The 21,649-nt window shown below is 41.2% G+C and overlaps 2 pseudogenes; one reads left to right on the plus strand and one right to left on the minus strand.

Moving 5' to 3' along the window:
• Positions 1–411: 411 nt before the first annotated feature.
• On the plus strand, positions 412–1,245 carry LOC102138373 (small ribosomal subunit protein uS2-like; annotated as a pseudogene).
• Positions 1,246–1,805: 560 nt separating this feature from the next.
• LOC123573306 (U4 spliceosomal RNA) lies at positions 1,806–1,930 on the minus strand (annotated as a pseudogene).
• Positions 1,931–21,649: the final 19,719 nt, after the last annotated feature.

Genomic DNA, 21,649 nt, shown 5'->3' on the forward strand with positions numbered 1-21,649 from the left:
AAAATTAATAGATCAATGTAATTCACTACGTTAACAAAAAAGGGGAAGCATATAAACATCTTAATCGTTGCAGATGAAGCATTTGCCAAATTCAACACCTATTCATCATAAAACACACAGCATATTAAAAATATAAGGCAACTTTCTCATTTTGATTTTTGACGAAAGATCTAAAACCCTAAAAGTGTCATCACACTTAATGACGAAAATACTTAAGTCATGCTAAGACTGGGAAGAAGGCACAATGTCCACTGCACACCATTTTTATTCAATATTGCACTGAAAGTCTTAGTGCAATGAAGCAAGACCATGAAACAAACATAAAGGATCAAGGCTTTCCGCACTAACTAGAGAGGCATCCATACGGTCCGGTTCTAGATTCCCTTCATAACTTAAAGGGAAACTCACACAATGTCCAGAGCCCTTGATGTCCTGCAAATGAAGAAGTATGTCCTCAACTATCTTGCAGCAGTAACTGACTTACATTGCACCAATCTTGACTTCCAAATGGAACAGTACATCTACAAAAGGAAAAATGATGGCTTCTACACCACAAATCTAAAGAGGACCTGGTAGAAGCATCATGCTATTGTTGCCATTGAATACCCTGCCAATTTCAATGTCATATCATCCAGGAATGCTGGCCAGCAGGCTGTGCTGAAGTTGCTGCTGCCACTGGAGTCATTCCTATTGCTGGCCACTTTACTCCTGGAACCTTCACTAACCAGATCTAGGCAGCCTTCCAAGAACTGCGTCTTCTGGTGGTTACTGGCCCAGGGCTGACCACCAGCTGCTCACAGAGTCGTCTTATGTTCACCCACCTATCAACCATTGCTCTGTTTGACAGATTCTCTTCTGCACTGTGTGGACATTGCAATCCCATGTAACGACAAGGGCTCTCACTCGGTGGGTCTGATGTGGTGGAGGCTGACCCAGGAAGCACTCATGGGAAGAGGTCATGCCTGATATTTGCTTCTACAGAGATCCTGAGCACATTGAAAAGGAAGAGCAGGCTGCCGCTGAAAAAGCTGCGGCCAAGGATGAATTTCAGGGTGAATGCACTGCTCCACCTCATGAGTGCACCACCACTCAGGCTGACTGGTCTAAAGACGTGCAGGTGCCCTCTGTGCCTGTTCAGCATGTCCCTACTAAGACTGCAGCCTTCAGCCTGCCACGGAAGACTGGTCTGCAGCTCTCACTGCTCAGGCTGCTGAATGGGTAGAAACAACCACTGAGTGTTCCTAAGCTGTTCTTTCACAGACTCTTAAGGAAAATAGAAATAAGGTTGATGGAAAATAAACATTAGTTTCGAAATAAATAAGAATGACTCAAAAGAAGATGTGATTGTTTATATAGGAAAATCTCAATCAATATATTAAACAAAAAAACTTAGTTAGCAAAGTCACAGAATATAAGATGTAGCAAAGTCACAGAATATAAGATGCAAAATTGAGTTTATGTCTACAGAGTAGCAATGATTGGAAGTCAACATTGAAAATATCATATATAGTGACATCAAAAATATTATCAAAAACTTTAACAAAAGATGTATAAGACTGCTACACTAAAAATCATAAAACCTTACTGAGGGAAATTAAAGACTGAAATAAATAATAAGACATACCACATCCCTGATTTAGAGGCTTCAGTATTGCTAAGACATCAGTTCTCCCCAAATTAATCTACAGATTCACTGCCGTTTTAATTAAGATCCCAGTAGACTTTGAAAAAAAAAACAGAAACAGAAAAACTGATTCTAAAATTTTCATGAGAACACAAACGACCTAGAATTTAGCCAGGAAAACAAAATCTTTTTTTACAAAACCAAAGTTGGAGGAGTAACACTACTTGATTTTGAGACTCACTCTATTAGCAATAATCGCGCCTCAGATAGACCTCATTGGCTACGATACTGCCACTGCACAAAGCTAATTTTGAGACTTACTCTAAAGTTACAGTAATAAACACAGAGTAGAACTGGCATAAGAAGAGACACATTGAGCAGTCAAAAGAATAGAGAGTTCAGAAACAGATATGCAATCATTTGATTTTCAACATTGGCCATGAAAAATTCGATGGGGAAAAATGTTTTCAAAAATTGTCCTGGAATAACTGTAGGTCTATATGGAAAATAAAGAAACTTGACATCTACCTCATAATATATACAAAAATTAATTTGAGAAAGACCATAGACCTAAACATAAAAGCTAACACTTTAAGCTTCCAGAAGAAAACACAGGGGAAGGGAGGAGAGAGAAGACGAGAGGATGGGAGGGGTAGGGGAAGGGGAAGGGAATAAGTACCTTGCCCAGAGAATGCTGAATGCTGAGTTAGGAAAAGATTTCTTAGGATACCATAAAAGAAAAAAGATAAATTGGTTTTCATCAGAATTTAAAACTTCTACTCATCAAAAAATGAATGGGTCAGCCTCAGACTGGGATAAAATAGTGTGTGGGGGCAGGGTCTATATAGATCTACATATTATAGAATATATATATATATATCTCGTCTTCCACTCAATAATAAAAAGATAACCCAATTTTTAAATGGCCAAAACACTTGCAAGATTTATATGTATCCAAAAAGCACTTGAAAAAGTACTTACATCATTAGTCATCAGTGAAATGCTAAATAAATCACAATGGGATTCCATTTCACACCCATCAACACAACTAAAATTTAAAAATTGACAACATCAAACGTAATTGAGGTTGTGGAGCAACTGGAACTCTTATACATTGCTAATGAGGATATGAAATCATACAACCACTTTGAAAAACTGTCTATTTCCTATAAAGTTATAGATAAGCCTACCCTATGGCCTAACAATTCAACTCTAGGTATACAGAAACCTAAGAGAAATAAACAATGTATGTCCACAAAAAGCCTTATAGATGAATGTCATAACAGCTTTATATATAATAGAGAAAAAATATGGACAACCCAATGTCCATCAACAGGAAATTGCATAGACAAATTGTATGTTCATACAGTGGATACTACTCAGCAATGAAAAGGAAAGTACTGATATATGCAACAATGCAGATGAATCTTAAAAACATTACACTGAGTTAAAGAAGCCTTGCTCAAAATATACCTACCTTATAATTCTATGTGTGTGAAGCACAAGAACAGGCAAAACTAGTCTCTGGTGATAGAAAGGTGCCTGGGAGGCCCCAAGCAGTGGCTCATGCCTGTAATCCCAGTAGTCTGAGAGGCAGAAGCAAGCAGATCACTTGAGGCCAGGAGTTTGAGAACAGGCTGGGCAACATAGTGAAATCCCTTCTCTACAAAAAATACAAAAACGACGCAGGCATGGTGGTGCGTGCCTGTAGTCCCAGCTACACAGGCACGAGATTGGCTTGAGCCTGGGAGGCTGAGGTTGCAGTGAGCGCTGAGATGGAGCCACTCACTCCAGTCTGGGCAACAGAGATGGGGGTTGTAGGGGAAGGTGCCTGGGTGGGATAGCAGGGGGCAGGGAGCAGGGGGCAGTGGGTAGGAGACCAACTGGGCATGGGGAAACATTATCCAATGATGGCAATGAGGGTCCTAGTGTGTGCACATTTTTCAGTCTCACTGAACCATACAACTAAGATCTGTGCGTTTTACTGTGAATATTGATTTTACACCCATTTTAAATGACAGACAGCGAGAGAGAGGCACGAGTAAGAAAGAAGCAGGGAGAGAAGAAGGAAGGAAGCAAGGAGTATGCAAGGAAAGAAGGGAGAGAGGGAGATGAAGGAAGGGAGGGAAAGAGGAGGAGAATAGGGGCAGAGAAGAGAGGGTGGGAGGGGTAGAGGAGGAGAGGGAAAAAGGTACCTTGCCCAGAGAGTGCCAATTGCTGAGTTTGCTGCGCTCATTTCTGAGCTTGGAAGAGCCAAAATCACAGGGGTGTGCGCTCTCATCTATCTCCGTGAGTTCCTGTGTAGATTATGTGATCTGGCAGAGAGTGGATCTGAAAATCTTCCACTGAATCTTACAAAGTTGCTCTGTTTAAGCAGTTCTTTCATTTTCCTTTACCATTTTTCTTTGTTCTCTTTTCCTCTTTTCTGTTTCCCCCTTCCTCTCCTCTTCATTCCTTCTTCCTCTCTCTGTCCTTTTTAGTAGTGGATGAGGAAAATGATTTGCATATTTATTCAATGGCATGGAAAATTTTCTACTACATATTTTTAGGTGAGTTGGCAGACTACCAAAAAACCAATGTAGTGTAATGACATTTATAAAAAGGTACATAAATACAGGCGCGGTGGTTCATGCCTGTAATCCCAGCACTTTGGAAGGCCAAAACGGGCGGATCACCTGAGGTGAGGAGTTTGAGACCAACCCGTCCAGCATGGTGAAACCCCGTCTCTACTAAAAATACAAAAATTAGCCAGACGCATAGTACATGCCTATAGTCCCAGCTACTCAGGAGGCTGAGGCTGGAAGAGGCAGAGGTTGCAGTGAGCCAAGACTGTGCCACTGCGCTCCAGCCTGGGTGACAGAGCAAGACTCCATCTCAAAAACAAAAACAAAAACAAACAAGCAAACAAACGAAAAAATATAAATACATAGAGAAGTGCCTACCAAAGTATTAAGAGTGGTTGCCTATGGGCATTTGGGGCTCACAGCCATTGTTACAGTGGAATCTTGCTAACCCGCTGATCCTTATTTCCTCTGGAATCCTGTGGACTGGTCATGCTGCAAACTCCCTGCAGGAGGCCTCCAGAGAGCACCAGCCCCGCTGCTCCCTCAAGTTCCCTGGGATTTTTACTAAGAATCACTTGTGTCTGGTCTCAAACATGTTTATGCCATTTGTATTTGCTACTGTAATTTTGTATTTTAATTAAATATGTAATCAAAATAATGAGTGGCAAAAGTTTCTATAGGAACTAAGGATGAATACTTCGCAAATACTTGATAAAGACATGTTGTTAAAAAATGAATACTGTCTGATTAGGTATATACAATAGGCCATTCTTGCATTGCTATAAGAAATATCTGAGACTGGGTAATTTATAAAGAAAAGAGGTTTAATTGGCTCACAATTCTGCAAGCTGTACAGAAAGCATGGTGCTGGCATCTGTTTGGCTTCTGGGGAGACCTCAGGTAGCTTACAATTATGGCAGAAGGTGAAGGAGGGGCAGGCATCCCACGTGGTGAGAGGGAGTGTAGGGGAGAGGGAGAGAAAGAGAGAGAGTGCAAGAGAGAAAGTATGAACACATTTCTAAACAATCAGATTCCCTGAGCACTCACTCATAACAACAAGACATGATGGATCTGCCCCTGTTACCCAAACACCTCCCACCAGGCCCCACCTCCAACACTGGGATCACAATTCAACATGATTCACAGGGACATATATTCAAACCATATCAGTATAGTTCTCCCTCTTTCTACCTCTTTTTTTTTTTTTTTTTTGAGACAGTCTTACTCTGTTGCCCAGGCTGGAGTGCAGTGGTGCGATCTCGGTGCCCACTGCAACCTCTGCCTCCTGGGCTCAAGCAATTCTCCTGCCTCAGCCTCCAGAATAGCTGGGACTACAGGCTCACACCACCACACCTGGCTAATTTTTGTATTTTAGTAGAGACGAGGTTTACACCATGTTGGCCAGGCTGGTCTCGAACTCCTGACCTCACATGATCTGCCCATCTCGGCCTCCCAAAGTGCTGAGATTACAGGCATGAGCCACCGCACTCAGCCTCTATCCCTTTTTTTAAAGCAAAAAAAAAAAAAAGTTCTCCCTCCTTTACCCGGGGTTAGATATTTACCATCAAAATTTAGGTACAGCTTTAAACGAATACACACACACAAACACACACACATACAAACACAGTAGGGAGCAGTGAAAAATATCTTATTTTAAGTATTCCTTAGGTATAGCTTTATAGTAGTAATTATGGCCAATATAACAACTCTTATAAATACCTTTATTTATCATTTTTCCCTTTCTAGAACAGCTGACTTCAGTTGCTAAATCTCATATCACCATACCTCCCAAACCTCCTAGACTTATATTTTAATGTTCACCATGATTACCAAGGCAATAAAAGATGCTGAAGTGAATTCTACAGTCATCAAAAAAATTAATTATACTGAATATACTATCGATTTTATTTGTTGTGTTCTGATTCTTTGAAAATAATTGGTAAACCGTATGTGTTTAATGTAATAACTTTCTACTAACCAGAATATTTAGTGAACCAAAACATGATTTTCCCACTATCTTGGAAAACCGAGTTTAATGTCTTCAATATATAACAAAGTTAAATATGTAACTATGTAATGAAGCTGATGACATTATTGTGCCATAGGTATTTGTTAAGTTCCACTTTCTCTCCCGAAAGAAGCCTGAGGGGTTTTCTTGATTTAAAGCAGAGTACATCTGGGATCCTGAAATTTCAAACCAGCTAATGAATTTGAGGCTCTGTATTTATTCCAGAAAATAAAATCACTTTGTTTAAAATTAATGTGAGCATTATGTATTATTCCATTAAAGGACGTCTCTGAGGGCAAGAGCAGCTTTCAACCAGATTTACAAGTTAGTAGTCATTAGCAAAGGACTGTACACATTTTCCTAGAGAAAAATTATACCACAATCCTGTTTCCTCTCTATCCCTCTATGAACATTGATTAAGTTCAACAACTGCATTAAAAGTCTCTGTGATGGAAAGGCTTCTGAGAAGGGAATTAAAAAAAGAGAGACAAAGTAACATCAATTTATCTAATTGAACACCAAAGCACAGCAATTCATTCCTTCATTTATTTATTTAACAAGTAAATTTTGCTATATTTTAGAACGTATCATAAAATTTTCAATTTCACAAATTATACAAATACAAAAAAATTATGTTGTGTGTGTAATTGTATTTAAACATATAGTATCTGCCCAAGTGCATTTAGAAGAATACATAACATTATTTAATGCTGAGGATGTTCTCTTCTGCTCAACCCTACTCTCTTGGGAAATCTGTACTTTAGATAAATTCTAGTTTAACAAACCCAGATCAGAATTCCATATTGAAAAAAAAAAGGGGGATTGTTGAACAAAAGTATAGTTGCTCCAGTTGTAGTTGAAAGTCCTCTGGATTTTTTTCTCCTCGACCTAGCAGTAGACTGCCTCCAGGGGGCACCAGAGTATAGCAGATTTCTATCAAAGTGTAAAGCTAGTTGAATCAAAGTGAGTTTCGCAGACAAAAAGTAGGCCGTGGGTAGAGTGCAGTTGCTAAAGAGAAAAGTACATTGTAATTTGTTCACCTGTGCATTATTTTCATCGTCTTTTAAAAATGCCTTTTTTATATTCCATAATCTGGTCCTTTTATTCAAATTTTAAGAGCAAGCAATTGTCAGTGGTGATCTCTTCCTGACAATGACGTCCTGTGACAGGAAGCTACTTACCTGCAAATGTCTTATAGTCCAAGCTAAATATAGCTCCTTGAGGGTAGAGTCCATTCCTCTTTGTGTATTTCTCCAGCTCCTAGCTAAATATAGTAGTGCCCAAAATTTTTTTTCTCTCTTTTTTTTTTTTTTTTTTTTTTTTTGAGACAGGGTCTCATTCTGTCGCCCAGACTGGAGTGGAGTGGTGCAACCTCGGCTCACTGCAACCACCGCCCCTGGGGTTCAAGCGATTCTCCTGCCTCAGGCTCCCAAGTAGCTGGGATTACAGGCGCCCAACACTACACTTGGCTAATTTTTTATTTTTAGTAGAGACGGAGTTTCACCATGTTGGCCAGGCTGGCCTCGAACTCCTGACCTCATGTGACCTTCCCGCCTCGGCCTCCCAAAGTGCTGGGATTTACAGGTGTGAGCCGCCGTGCCTGGCCCCACGCCCAATAAATTTTTAATTGAAAAATGGTGCAGAGAAGAGCAGCACAGTGTAAAACTGAAGAGCCAAGGGGCTCTGGTGACTGTTGAGAGTACAGCAGAATGAAATACAGATGCGAAATTACTTAGTGGATCTGAAACATGTAAATGGCATTGGCTATCTTAAAATGTCCTTGATGTGAGGGTAATTGTTCCATTTCCTTGGTTTTTTATTTTTATCTTTTTATTTATTTTGAGACAGAGTCTTGCTCTGTTGCCCACGCTGGAGTACAGTGGTGCAATCACCCTCGACTCCTCAAGAGTCTCAAATAATCCGCCAGCCTAGGCCTCCCCAGTAGCTGGGACTACAGGTGCCCACCCCCATACCCAGCTAATATTTTTCTTTTTGTTTTTTCTTTTTTTTTTTTTTAGAGAGGTGGTCTTGCTATGCTGCCCAGGCTGTTCTGGAACCCCAGGGCTCCATGTATCCTCCCACCTCAGCATCCTAAAGTGTTAGGATTATAGGCATGAGCCACCATTTCCAACCTCATTTCACTTTAAAATGCTATTTTAGGAGGCAGGAGGATCACTTGAGCTCAGGAGTTCAAGGCTGCAGTGAGCCATGATCGTGCCATTGCTACTCTAGCCTGAGCTACAGAGTAGAACCCTGTCTCAAAAATTTAAAAAAAAAAAAAAAAAAAAAAAAATTCTAAGCTACTTTATCGCCATAGTGTTCTCCAGCACTTTTGGGAGCCTACTTTCCTACAGAGAGTGCAAAATTGAGATACGATGTGCCATGCAGTGCTACACGATGCCAGTTTGTATCAGGGACTTGGGCATCTAAGGATTTTGGTATGGAGGAAGTAGCCTGGATGCAAAGTTGGCCTGGATTGGCCCAGAACCAATCCCCCGTGGATGCTGAAGGAAAGCCATACCAACCTATTTATTTGTATTTCCAAAAAATTTTCAGACATTACATAATGTAGCTCTCTCAATAGATCACATTTACACAAAAGTTACACTCTGCTCCCAGGCAGTTCATGTCTTCTCAAAGGGTTATAGAATTAATGAGACTTTGGAAGAATTCAGACCTACTTTTTACAATGATCCTTACTGTTTATTAGAGTGTATTAGCAAAATTTTACAAATCATGCAAACGTATAAATCAGACTGCATTTAAAACTGTGTTTAAACACGTTATATCTCACCAAGGGCATTTAGATGAATCTATGACATACTCCTAAATACGAAGCATGTTCCCTTAATTTATACCTCTCTAAAGGATGGTTTGCTCCTGGCCAGCTAGGGCAGGGAAGGGTGTGGGGTTAATCATTTTAAAAACTATGAATCAGACTCTGGGCTCGCCATTAGCTGAGCTGTTCTTTCTGTAACTTCAGATTTATGCTGTATTCAGCAAATATGGACCCATCTACCTTCAAATATTAAGTATTTATCCTTCAGAACCTTAAGAAACATGGGTGATCAACCGTGCCTCATCATCACAAGGGTTCCAGAATGAATGAGTGAATTTGTTCTGAAATTTGGGGTGGGAATGTAAGAATGAAATCCTTTCTACTACATAAAATTCCATTGAGTGGGGCCACTGGGAAGGCATTAATTGCCCCTGGAGAGCAATGCATCAAAATTGAGAGAAAGGAAGAGATTTTTTGAGCCATTTTGCCTTTAAATTCAGCAACAATACTCTTGATTTTTTCAGCAAATTACTCAATAATGGAGTTCAATTCGAATCATATAAAAGAATCTGTAAAATATATTCTCCAACCGAACTTTCTTCCTACTTAAATTGATATTTTAATATTAATTATAGTTTTCATTATTTCTATATAAAAATGTTATCACATTGTATACATATGTATCAGATACATAGCCTTGGCTTGAAGGAAAAAAAAAGTCCTGGTGTTACCAAGTCCTGCTCAAAATGAAGCCAGTGTCGCAGCATTTTCCCAAAGACACATCTCCCACAAATTACCTTGTTCCTCCCTAAGCAAGGATATTACAAACAGTATAAGAATATAGTCCAGAAAATGTTAGCTAAAGACTGACACCCCAGTGGCGGAGGTGATTTAGTTGGTGAATTATAGCACAGCTTCCTGCATAGGAGTGAGGGGTGCACATTGTGGGTGTTTCTCTGTAATACATGGTTTTCATTTAAGACTCAGGGTCACTGAAGTCCAGATTACTTTAAAAATCTAAATATACATTCCTGACCTGAGTAATTTTTTTAATTGATCATTTGAATTCAATTATAAATGTAGACATTCCCGGAGTGTACAGGAACTAACTGCATTTTCTGCACCCTGTAGCCTCATGTGTTGCTTTGAACGTCCCTTCCACCCTCCAGCTGCAGTTCCATCCCATCCCTCTCTTCCTTGTCAAGTAGCAGGCACAGACTGTGGATCTCAAACTTGCAGGCATCCCAGCCATTGAGGGAACCTGTTAAAGAAGCTGATTACTGAGCCCACCTTACACCTATAGAATGGGACGCTGCAGGCGCGAAGCTGAGAAGTCCTGTCTGAAATAAGCCGCAGGCTCACTTCTGTTGTGCGAGTCCTACAGCAGTGACTGACTTCTGTGTATTCTCCCTTCCTCTGGCAACTCCCTTAGGAAATTATTTAAGGTCAATTATTGACAGACGACTTCTCAAATTTTGTTGTGAATCACGTCATTGATTTTGATGCGGTGAGTCTGGAGAGGGGCCCGATCTTCTACATTTCTAACAGGCTCCCAGGTGATACTGCTGCTGCTGCCGGTCCTGCACCACATTTTGAGTAGCAAAGGCAGGAAATCTGTGCCCTCTTAGAATGTAACACTGGAAAGTGGTCTCCCTCTTACGGTTTTTTAAATTGTGAGTGTGCTGGTTTGAGCAATAAATTCTGAAGGTTGAGCATGCATATGTAGTACACGATTCTAATGAAATAAACTGTACAGCAAAATTAGCTGTCATTAGCATGTATACGACATGGTAATTAGGTATAACTGCTTAGCCCGCCACATAATTGTCATAATTAATGTTGCTTTTACGGAAATCACATCTTTAGATTTTCTCTTCTCATGCGACCATCTTCCTCCCGATATAGAAGAGCTTTTCACCATCATGTTCTCCCTCACCCAATGATATGGGTAAGTTTAAAACCAGAGCATAAATGATTTTGTCACGACATTTTATTTTGACGAGGGGAATAACTTAGGAAAATAGAAAGTCGTTTGAAAGGTAAATCATTAAAGAAAAAAGAAAACAGAGTCTGAAAATGTTAAAATCAAAATTTCCCAGATTCACAGTTTTGTTTAGGTCGACTTCATTGTTGTGAGCGCCCTTGAAGGACACAGGTGTGGTTCACTAGAAAGTCTTCGGAAAGAGTAAACAGATTTTAAACACCTGCCACTGATAGAGTGGGGAGGGGCCTCAGGATTGATAAAAAGGATGACGGTAACACCCATATGAAAAGAAACTTCACAAACGTAATTTAAGTCTTTCATGATTGTCTATGACAGAGTGGTGGGGAGGGGGATGTATTCTCAGAAACAAGGCTTCTAGGTTCTGTCTAGACCTACAGTAGGCAGAGGCATGAAAAGATTCAGGCACATCACTTCCTGCCAGGGATACTGTCAAGCAAACCCCAACAAAAGCAAGAAAATGATCATATTCCTTTTTTTTTTTTTTTTTTTTGTAGTATTGCCTTCTCCAAGAGTCTATTTCAGCAATCCACTCTAACCACCAGGTTGGAGCAAAAGGAATGAATACTTTATCCAGCTGACTCTGCAGAGAAAATTAGCTCACGAAATTTAACCAACGTAAGATATCCTCTTAGAGAAATTCAGTGGAGATGGTAACACTATAAAAAGATTTGCAAAAAATAATAATAATAAAATATACGAGGAGATAATAACCTGAGTGGTATTTTCATTACATTATGAAGAACAAAAAAGCTAGAAAAAAAAGAAATAGAAACAATAGTCCAGAAACAATCAAGAAATGCAATCATAAACTCCTGATCCTTTGATGGCCGAGGTGGGTAGGTAAGACAGAAGTAAGGTAAGACAGAAGAGAAAGGACCACTTCCCTGAGGGCCAATCTTGCAGCAGACCTGAATTGAATTACCAGGGTGAGTTCTCCACCCTCTGCCTGGGAGCTGATGAGAGGGGTGTGATACTGTTCACCAGGCACTGGCTAGTATTATAAACTTCCCTCACTTCTATAATCTAGTCAATGTCGACATCTATTTCATTTATTGATACTAAGACATTCTTTAGAAGTTTCTACTTTAATTTTTTTCCTGCACAGTACACCTTAATGCTTAAGTTTATAATTTTCCATTCTTCCTAATCACAAAAAAGTGTTCAGATAAGAAAAGCATTTTAAGAACAACTTCCTGTTAAGTTCTTCAGGATGGTGTTTGAGCAACAAAGCTATTACAGAAATCAAGTTTAAAGCATTTGAAATCAGCTGCCCTTGGCAGCCCATCTTTCCCAAGGAGCTTCACGGTACGTACACCTAACTGCGACCGTTCAGTTGCCCTTGTCCTCTCCCTGGAATAAATCCCAATTGTACTCCCACCACCAGTGGGTAAGAACAGTTCTTCCAGCTTCCTACTACACCCTGGTGGCAGAGACCAAAGTTGCCCTCTAGCTTTGAGTGTTCTCTGGGTCCCAGCACCACTTTTAAAAAGAGCAGTTCCTGGCTTTTCAAGTGTCCTCTCTGTCCCTGGGATTTCTAGGTGTCCCATGGGGCACTGCAAATTTGCTGAGTCAAAGTTTGTCCAGCCAGATTTGCACAGCACGTGGTGGTGGCAGTAGCTTGCTTTGAGCTAATGCTACAGTCTGCTTCACCAAGCAAAAGATGACTAATCTGGCCTATGAGAGAGGAATGAAGCTGGGCATTGTATAGTGTGATTTTGTGATGCAGGAAAGTCAGTTTGGTGTGTGGTAGCCATAGCGAGACTACCCTTGGATGGGGCGGTGCCCACTTTACTCAAATCAGATCCAGCCAGGGGAGTCAGACCTAGCAAATTACACCATAGAAAATTATGCCTCTGAATGAGAAACTGCAATCTCAAGAGTGGATAATTAGGGTTCCTAATTGCACAACATTATTGAAAGTTTCTCCCACCTCCTTCAATGAAATAGCATGCCTCCATAGATCCAACCCTAAAGGTATACTGAAAGAGATTTGACTAGCTTTAAAAGAAAATCAAGTTGTGTTCAAAGAAACTCAGTAACAGCTACAAATGAAGCCACAGTTCTACTCCCTCTTCAACACTGCGCTCCAGCTCCCTAGAGGCAAGCTCAGTTACCCCATGCAATGATGCTAACCCAAAGGCAGGACTGGGGAAAAGGAAGAATCCAAGATACTAGTTGGCAGGACACTACAGGTCGAAAGAGAAGCTGACCTTGACCCAGAGCTCTCAAAGTTGACTGTCCATTGGAAACATCTGGGAAGTGTCTAAGAATACCAAGAGCAGTGTGCCGTTGACCTGGTTCTTAGGGGAGGAAGTGGGAGTGGGGGCTGATTTGTGATTTGTCTGATTTGTCAATTGCTATAATACAAATATCACATTGTGGCCATTTTTTTTTCTTTTTTTGAGACGGAGTCTCGCTCTGTCCCCAGGCTGGAGTGCAATGGTACAATCTCTGCTCACTGCAACCTCTGCCTTCCAGTTTCAAGAGATTCTCCTGCCTCAGCCTCCTGAGTAGCTGGGATTGCAGGCACCTGCCACCACGCCAGGCTGATTTTTTATTTTTAGTAGAGACAGGGTTTCACCATGTTGGCCAGGCTGGTCTTGAACTCCTAACCTCGTGATCTGCCCACCTCGACCTCCCAGAGTGCTGGGATTACAGGTGTGAGCCACTGCACTGCGTCCGGCCACACTGTGGCCAATTTTAAGCTACCTGAAGGATGTTGCTGAATACAGGATTGGAAAGAGAATCGCAGCCAGAATGAGCCAGCTCCTGCATATCATTGAAACGACTGGGCTTAAAGAGTGAGGCCTGAGCATGGGGATGTTTAAAACCTCCCCCAGGTGATTCCACTGTGCAGCCAAGTTTGAGAACCACTGACCTCTATGAGTAGCTTTCTTCCAGGCTGCTGCTGCTGGCGCCCTTCCATCATGAACTCCACAACTCCCAGGTCAGTATATTCCCTTTACAATAGTCTTGCCACGTTTGGTAAGACTATTGGTAAGACTATGGGCTTAGAGGAAGGTGCTTCTCCCCTTCCCCTGGCATGCTAATTTGCTCATTGAGGGTGCAGTGTGGATGCTCTCTAAAGGTAGTTCATTTATTAAAAAACATGTTTTAAATAATGCGTTTGAGGTACATGCTAGGAGCTTAGGTAACAGGACTGAAAAATACTCTTTCTAACTTCCAGGGGCTTATAGTCTGGAAAGAAAGAGTTAGCAGCAGTGTCAAGGGAGCATGAGGGAGGAGCGCAGAGAGCATGCATTGTTGCAGACGCTGTTTATCAGCTAACCCAGCACACGTCCAAAACCCTTTGTTGTCTCCAAGGTAACAACTAGAAAATCGAGGGCTGTCTTTCCCAGCTCCCCTTAAAGCTAGGCCTGGCAGGAAGACAGTTTTACCCAAGGAGAGAGAGAAGCTAAAATCAGCTGGGAGCCTCCAAAGAAGTTTTTGCTTTTAATGTTCAACAAAGAAAAAAATGAAAGCATATGCAAGGGCGGTAAAACCTCTCCCTGGAGCTCAAGGCAGCTGCCTGGAGCTGCTGCAGCCATCGTATAACCATGAGGTAAAAGCCAAAAGCATCACTGATCCACTAGCAGGAGCATCTTTTAGTCGTGGAACCAATACCAGAAGCTGCCTCTGTTGGTCTGCAGGTGTGTAGGTAAGGATTGCTCTGGCTTGCAGCTGAATGCAATCAAAACTAGCAAACTGGTACAGGTATGGAATCCAAACTGGAAGGTGGGGATAGAATGCTTCCTCGCCGGGAAAACGAACAAGCTCAATCTCAGAAGATGAGACAAATTAGTAATGGAGAAACATGGGGAGAAAAGGGTTCTAAGCAGAAGAGTAGTATGAGCCAACGTCTATAGACACAGAAATGCAAAGCACATTTTGGCAAATAGCAGGTAGTAAAGGTTGACAGGAGCATGGGGTTTGTGTGAGGGTTTAGAAAGAAATGAAGCTGGTGATGCGAATAAACGACAGACCATGAAGCATCCTATTTTTGCTAACTACAGGAATTGAAACTTGATCCTAAAGGCAAAGGTTAAATTTTGAAAAATTTTAGATTGAGAAACTATATGACCAAATATATGTTTTAAAAAAATGTTACCGTCTAATGTGGCCTATTGCTTCTAAGAATGTTTGTTTGTTTGTTTGTTTGTTTGTTTTTGAGACAGGAAGGATCTCTGTTGCCCAGGCTAAAGCACAGTGACGTGAATCACAGCTCATTGCAGCCTCAACCTCCTGAGCTCAAGCAATCCTCCTGCCTCAGCCTCCCAAAGTACTGGGATTACAGGCATGAGCCACTGTACCTGGCCACTTCTAAGAATTTTCTGTTGAACTACTTAGTTTATAAAAGTGCAATACCAGAAACAATCTAAACCTTACCAATAGAACATGGTGAAATAAATTATGGTAACACCCTATGGTGGAATATTTTTACAACCATATTTTTAGGGAATATATTATTTTATTAGTGGCATCATAACTAAAGAAAAAAATTGGCCGGGCACAGTGGCTCACGCCTGTAATCCCAGCACTTTGGGAGGCTGAGGCTGGTGGATCATGAGGTCAGGAGATCGAAACCATCCTGGCTAACACAGTGAAACCCCGTCTCTACTAAATATACAAAAAAAAAAAAAAAAAGCCAAACGTGGTGGCAGGTGCCTGTAGTCCCAGGTACTCGGGAAGCTGAGGCAGGAGAATGGCATGAACCCAGGAGGCAGAGTTTGCAGTGAGCCGAGATTGCGCCACTGCACTCCAGCCTGGGTGACAGAGCAAGACTCTGTCTCCAAAAAAAAAAAAAAAAATCACAATATAAAACCTCAACATTTTAGGGAAAAAAATGCATAGAGAAAAAGACTACAAAAATTTATGAAACTGTGATTGTAGTTCTTGCTAGGTAGGGAAAATACCACTAATTTTTATTTTTTAATTAATTATTTTCCAGATTTTTAAGTAAACATTTTTATCATCAGGGAAAATGTTGCCTACAATCTAAAAATGGCAGCCACAGTGGGGGCTAGCCTAGAAGCAAAGAAATCAGCTCCCAAAAACTGTCTGTTTTGCTTCTGGCCCTTTGTGCTGTGTAACCTAGAGTTGGAAAATAATATTCTTAGGACATTCTCAAATCTTGCTCTTCCTTCCCACCAAAAGCATTGCTATGGACCTGGCATGGTGGCTCATGCCTGTAATCCCAGCACTTTGGGAGGCCGAGGCAGATGGATCACTTGAGGTCAGGAGTTTGAGCCCAGCCTGGCCAACCTGGTGACACTCCATCTCTACTAAAAATACAAAAATTAGCCAGCATGGTAGTGAGCACCTATAATCCCAGCTACTCAGGAGGCTGAGGCAGGAGAATTGCTTGAACCCGGGAAGCAAAAGTTAGAATGAGCGGAGATTGTACCACTGCACTCCAGCCTGGGTGACAGAGCAAGACACCGTCTCAAAAAAAAAAAAAAAAAAAAAAAAAAAAAAAAAAAAAAAAAAGCATAGCTATGGTGCTATGTTCCCCTCAAAGCATGTGTTGATTCTCTGGAGTCTCACCCTGGCATTCATACCCTTGACATACCTCAATGGCTTTTGACTCTGCTGGTTTCTTAAGCCCAGCCTTTCCCACTACCTTGGGTGAGCCCCTTCCCACCCTCCTTGGGGGCAAGAATTTATATATTTTTTATATCTCCGGGAGCAACATGATGAGTGTTCGTGTTCCATGTCCTCACAATCCCTGCCACGACTACTGTTCCAGCCATGGTTTGGATCATGGGACTCTTCATTACCAAACATGGTGGACTGGGTTGGACAGTTGCTCAAGAGCAGTTAATCAGTAGAGTGGCATTGTAAAACCGAGCCAGGTCCATCCATGTCTTGACCTTGGGGACTTGAATTGGGAAGCATGGAGAGAACCAGACAGCAGGAGCTAAAGTTGGAGTGATGTTTAGATGAAGGTAGGAGGTCATGTTGTGATCATAGCAAGTCATGGCCAAGCAGCAATGAGAAGGCAGAAACTATGAGTATGCAGATTCAATGATGTATGTAGGAAAAAAATATGCTGAGTAAAGGGGTAAATGAGATGTACTGAGAGGCAAACAGAGCATAACCTGCTACCCCCGCCCCCTCCCCCAGAAAATAGCAGACTCCTATAAATGGAGGAGAATTAGAGGGAAGGTTCAAAAACTCCAGAAGTTGAGGTTTTTAGAGACTGCTGCCTTGACAGAATACTGGCTGACCTACTCTTTCTTATTTTGTGTTTTAGTTCATCTCCCTACATGCTATTTGTTTCTTTAAGCTAAGATACCCTACCTCTATTTGTACTTCAGTTAACCTAGGTTACAAACGTCTCTGTTTCTTAAAATCAAAAAGACTGAACTTGAATTGATTGGTCCATCTATTTGTTTATTCCCTTATTCATTCTTTCATATATTCTACAAAATATAGTGAAATTGTGCCCATATTCTATGCACTAGGAACAAGACGATATATGGTACAATGCCTGCCCTTAATGATTATTCAGTATTAGCCCTTATGATGGTGATAGAGAGAAAAATATGAGTGACATTTAGAAGGATAGAATGGGTACAACTGAATATGGGTGATGAGTGAAGAGACTATAAGGAGGGAGCAGGAGGAGAAATTTAAGATTATGCTTCAGGCTTTGCCTGGGTCATTTAGAGAATGACAATGTCGTTCTCAGGAATAAAGAATTCTGGGGCTGGGTGTAGTGGCTCACGCTTGTAACCCCAGCACTTTGGGAGGCTGAGGCAGGCAGATTGCTTGGGCCCAGGAGTTCCAGACCAGCCTGGGAAACATAGCAAAACCCCATATCTACAAAAAAAATACAAAAAATTAGATGTAGTGGCACACACTTGTAGTCTCAGCTACTCAGGAGGTTGACGTGGGAGGATCGCTTGAGCCCCTGGGAAGCAGAGGTTGCAGTGAGCTGAGACTGCACCACTGCACTTCAGCCTGGGTAACAGATTGATACCATATCTCAAAAAAAGAAAGAAATAAGAAATTCTGGAATAAGGAACACTGGGTTTAAGGACATCCAGGCCTGGGTATTCATTATACGCAGCTGAGGAAAGAGATCATAAACATACATTTCAAAACAATAAATATCACTGGTACTATTTGAATCTATGGCTTTTACAAAGAAAAGAAGGCTGAGAACAGAGTTCTGGGCAACACCAACATTTAAGTGGAGGTCAGAGAATGAGATTTCCAGGAAGGGGACCGAGTAGGTGTTACCCAAGTAGCAAGAGAAGAACCAGGAAGTAGTATGTCATGGAAGCTAAAGAGTATGATGAGAAAAATATAGGCCGAAATGCCTGCTGTTTGTAGTATAGAAGGAAGATATTGGTGATATGGATGAGAAAGTTTAGTCAGAGAATGTCAGACGGTCATGAGCTGATGATCATGTGTGGATTCAGTAAGCCGGACTCCATAGGGAAGGAGAGAGACAGAGGAGATACACAGTCAAAAATTAATGGAACCCATTTATGGGGCCCATCTGCAGGTCTCCACCCTTTTAAGCATGACTTCAACTCTCAGATCTAACTGAACATCCTCATGGAACTGCTCCTCTATGTCCTGGGCTCCTCCCCATCCTTCCAGAGTTCATCATGAGCCCCTGCCAGTAGCTCCTACACACAGCCTCTTCTGCCCAGCTCCCTCCTTCTGCAAGACTAGAAGGGAACCACAACTTCTACCCTGCCTCTTTGGTATTCCCAAGGAGAATTAAGATCTCAGAGCCTTCTTTTCTTTGTAAAAGCCAAAGATTCAAATAGTACTAGTGATATTTATTGTTCTGAAATGTATGCTTATGATATCTTTCCCCAGCTGCATAACAGATCCCCAGGCCTGGATGACCCTAAACTCACCATTCCTTATTCCAGAAACCCCCCTCCCTCCTTCCCTTGCTTCTTTTCTTCCTTCCTTCCTTCCTTCCTTCCTTCCTTCCTTCCTTCCTTCCTTCCTTCCTTCCTTCCTTCCTTCCTTTCTTCCTTCCTTCTTTCCAGCAGCTCCACACCTGATGACTTGGATGTATATGCCATTCTGTCCTGAAAGACAGGAGAAATAAAGTGGAAATTGTACTGTGTAGAAGGAAACAAAAAGCCGTGCTCAAGAGCGTGGTCTGGGAAGACGGGGAGCAGGCATGGCCAGATTGGGCCTGGGCCTTCTCCATGTCAGGTCTCCTGATTGGCTTTCCCACAGCTGTGGGCCCAGGTTCACACAGCTCCCAAGACAAACATTAATTCTCAAAGGTCAGACTTATAAAGAAGAATAAAAGATACTCTTAACTCTTAGAGCTTTTAAGATTCCTTTCTGCACAGCTTCAATAAGGCACAGTATTGTTATAATCTCTTAGTTACACCAGAGAAATTTCGAGACAAGATACTAAAAAAGAACTCAAACTTTGGCAAGGATTCTCCTTAGTTTCCATAGGGAGGAAGGGAAGGGAATGCTTAATGCCGGTCTTGGCTCCCCTGCCAGAAGGGGAAAGAATGGATGATTAATGGAGCCAAGTTTTGAATAGGTAGAACGGGTGTGGCTCTGGGCACAGGCATGAACAGGTCACCTTCTGGGACAGAGGAGAAATGAAGGGATTAGGTGCAGGTGCAGACATGTTTGTAAATGGGACAAGATAAAGTTCTGTGTGATGGCTTTGTTTTCTAGGTAAATTGCAAACAAAATCTGCTAGCAGTAAAAGTTGAGGCCATTGTTACTACCACTGCCACTAAACGCAGAACCACACATTGTGCACTGAACACGTAGATGTGTCCTTTATGTGTGTTATCTTATTGAGCCCCTGACACAGCCTTCTGAAGTATTCTTAGTGCAACTTTACATATGAGAAAAATGGGACTTAAGATATTTATTCATGTTGCCCAACTAGTAAGTGCCAACAAGGAGAATGGAAGGAAATGGCAACTAGAGCAGCAGAGAACGATTTCTTGGTTTTTGAAAAGGAAATAAACACAACAAATTTGCAGAGACACCAGTCTGAGGACTGAGTGATTTTCTCCAACTGTGTGATGGAGCTGAGGCAGAGGAACAAGGGAGGAAGAGGACTGGACTGATCCGGGGCTGATATTCTAGAGTGTCATGGAAGGACAAAGGGGCAAAAGAGTTGAACATTTGGGCAAAAGTATAATCAAGAGACAGGCTATGGGATCCAGGCTGGAAAAGGGAACATACAGCCTGTAGACAATAGGTCAAAATAAAATGACAGGGTCATAGAAGTGGAGTTTGAAATGATGTCGAAGAGGTAAGTATTTGGGAATTTGGGATTCAGAGAATCAAAAAACTGAAATAATATGAGACTGATAAAGTTATGACCAAAGAATAGGAAATTGTAGTTATAGATTTTAAGTAGGGATCAATTCTGAAAAATCATCAAGTTCAGCATTACCAAAATGAAGTAAAGGTTAATGTAATTAGACTTTAAAAGCACAAAGAATTGAACAAGTATATAAAATGAAATGAATACTAACACATTTATTTATTTACTTACTTACTTACTTACACCTTACTCTAGTCTTTAAAATATGAGGTATAGACTTTTTTAGTAGTAGTTTTTTTTTTTTTTTTTTTTTAATTTCCATAGGCTATTGGGGAACAGGTGGTATTTGGTTACATGAGTAAGTTCTTTAGTGGTGACGTGTGAGATTTGGGTGCACCCATCACCCAAGCAGTATACACTGAACCCAATTTATAGTCTTTTATCCATCATCCCCTCCCACCCTTTCCCCTCAAGTCCTCAAAGTCCATTGTATCATCCTTACTGCCTTTTCCTCATAACTTTAGCTCCCACTTATGAGTGAGAACATACGATATTTGGTTTTCCATTCCTGAGTTACTTCACTTAGAATGACAGTCTCCAATGCCATCCAGGTTGGTGCAAATGCCATTAATTTATTCCTTTTTATGGCTGAGCAGTATTTCATGGTATATATGTACCACAATTTCTTTATCCACTTGTTGATTGATGGGTGTTTGGGCTGGTTCCATATTTTTGCAATTGCGGATTATGCTGCTATAAACATGCGTGTGCAAGTATCTTTTTCGTATAACGACTTCTTTTCCTCTGGGTAGATTTGGTGAGATAATGATGGTGAGACAAGCTAGAAAGAAATATGATAAATGAAGAAATATATTGTCAGTAACTGTGTAGGGAACTCATATATTTGGTACATGAAAATGACAAAGGGAAACTGGTTTTGCATGAAGCAGGTATAGAAAAGAAAAATTCTGACTTGCCTAATGGTAAGAGGAGTAATGGTGAGTACACAGTCCACACCAGAGAGGACCACAAAGAAGCATCATATCCTGGAACGACGGAGCAAGTTTTCTCCATGGCGAGGAGGCAGGATAATCATCGTGTGATAAACTCGAGAGTTGTAGGAGACTGGGGACATGATCAAGATACTGGAGGCAGCACTGGGTGAAAGCACAAGTCGGAAGCTGAGTGACACTGAGTCCTCTCCAGGAGAGGACTTGCAAGGTGGTATGCGAATGAGAATGAAATTTATAGTTGGTTGATTTTTTTCGTTTGTGTCTTCTGCATTTATTTCTTAATTCATGTATTTTATCAGTATGGTTATGGACTTTATACTTTATAATCCAATATTTTGTTATTTATTTTGTTGATAAAATTGTTTGGCTTTGGCTA

The sequence above is a fragment of the Macaca fascicularis genome, chromosome 4 (genome assembly GCF_037993035.2).
Source record: "Macaca fascicularis isolate 582-1 chromosome 4, T2T-MFA8v1.1".
In the NCBI taxonomy this organism is placed as follows: Eukaryota; Metazoa; Chordata; class Mammalia; order Primates; family Cercopithecidae; genus Macaca; species Macaca fascicularis.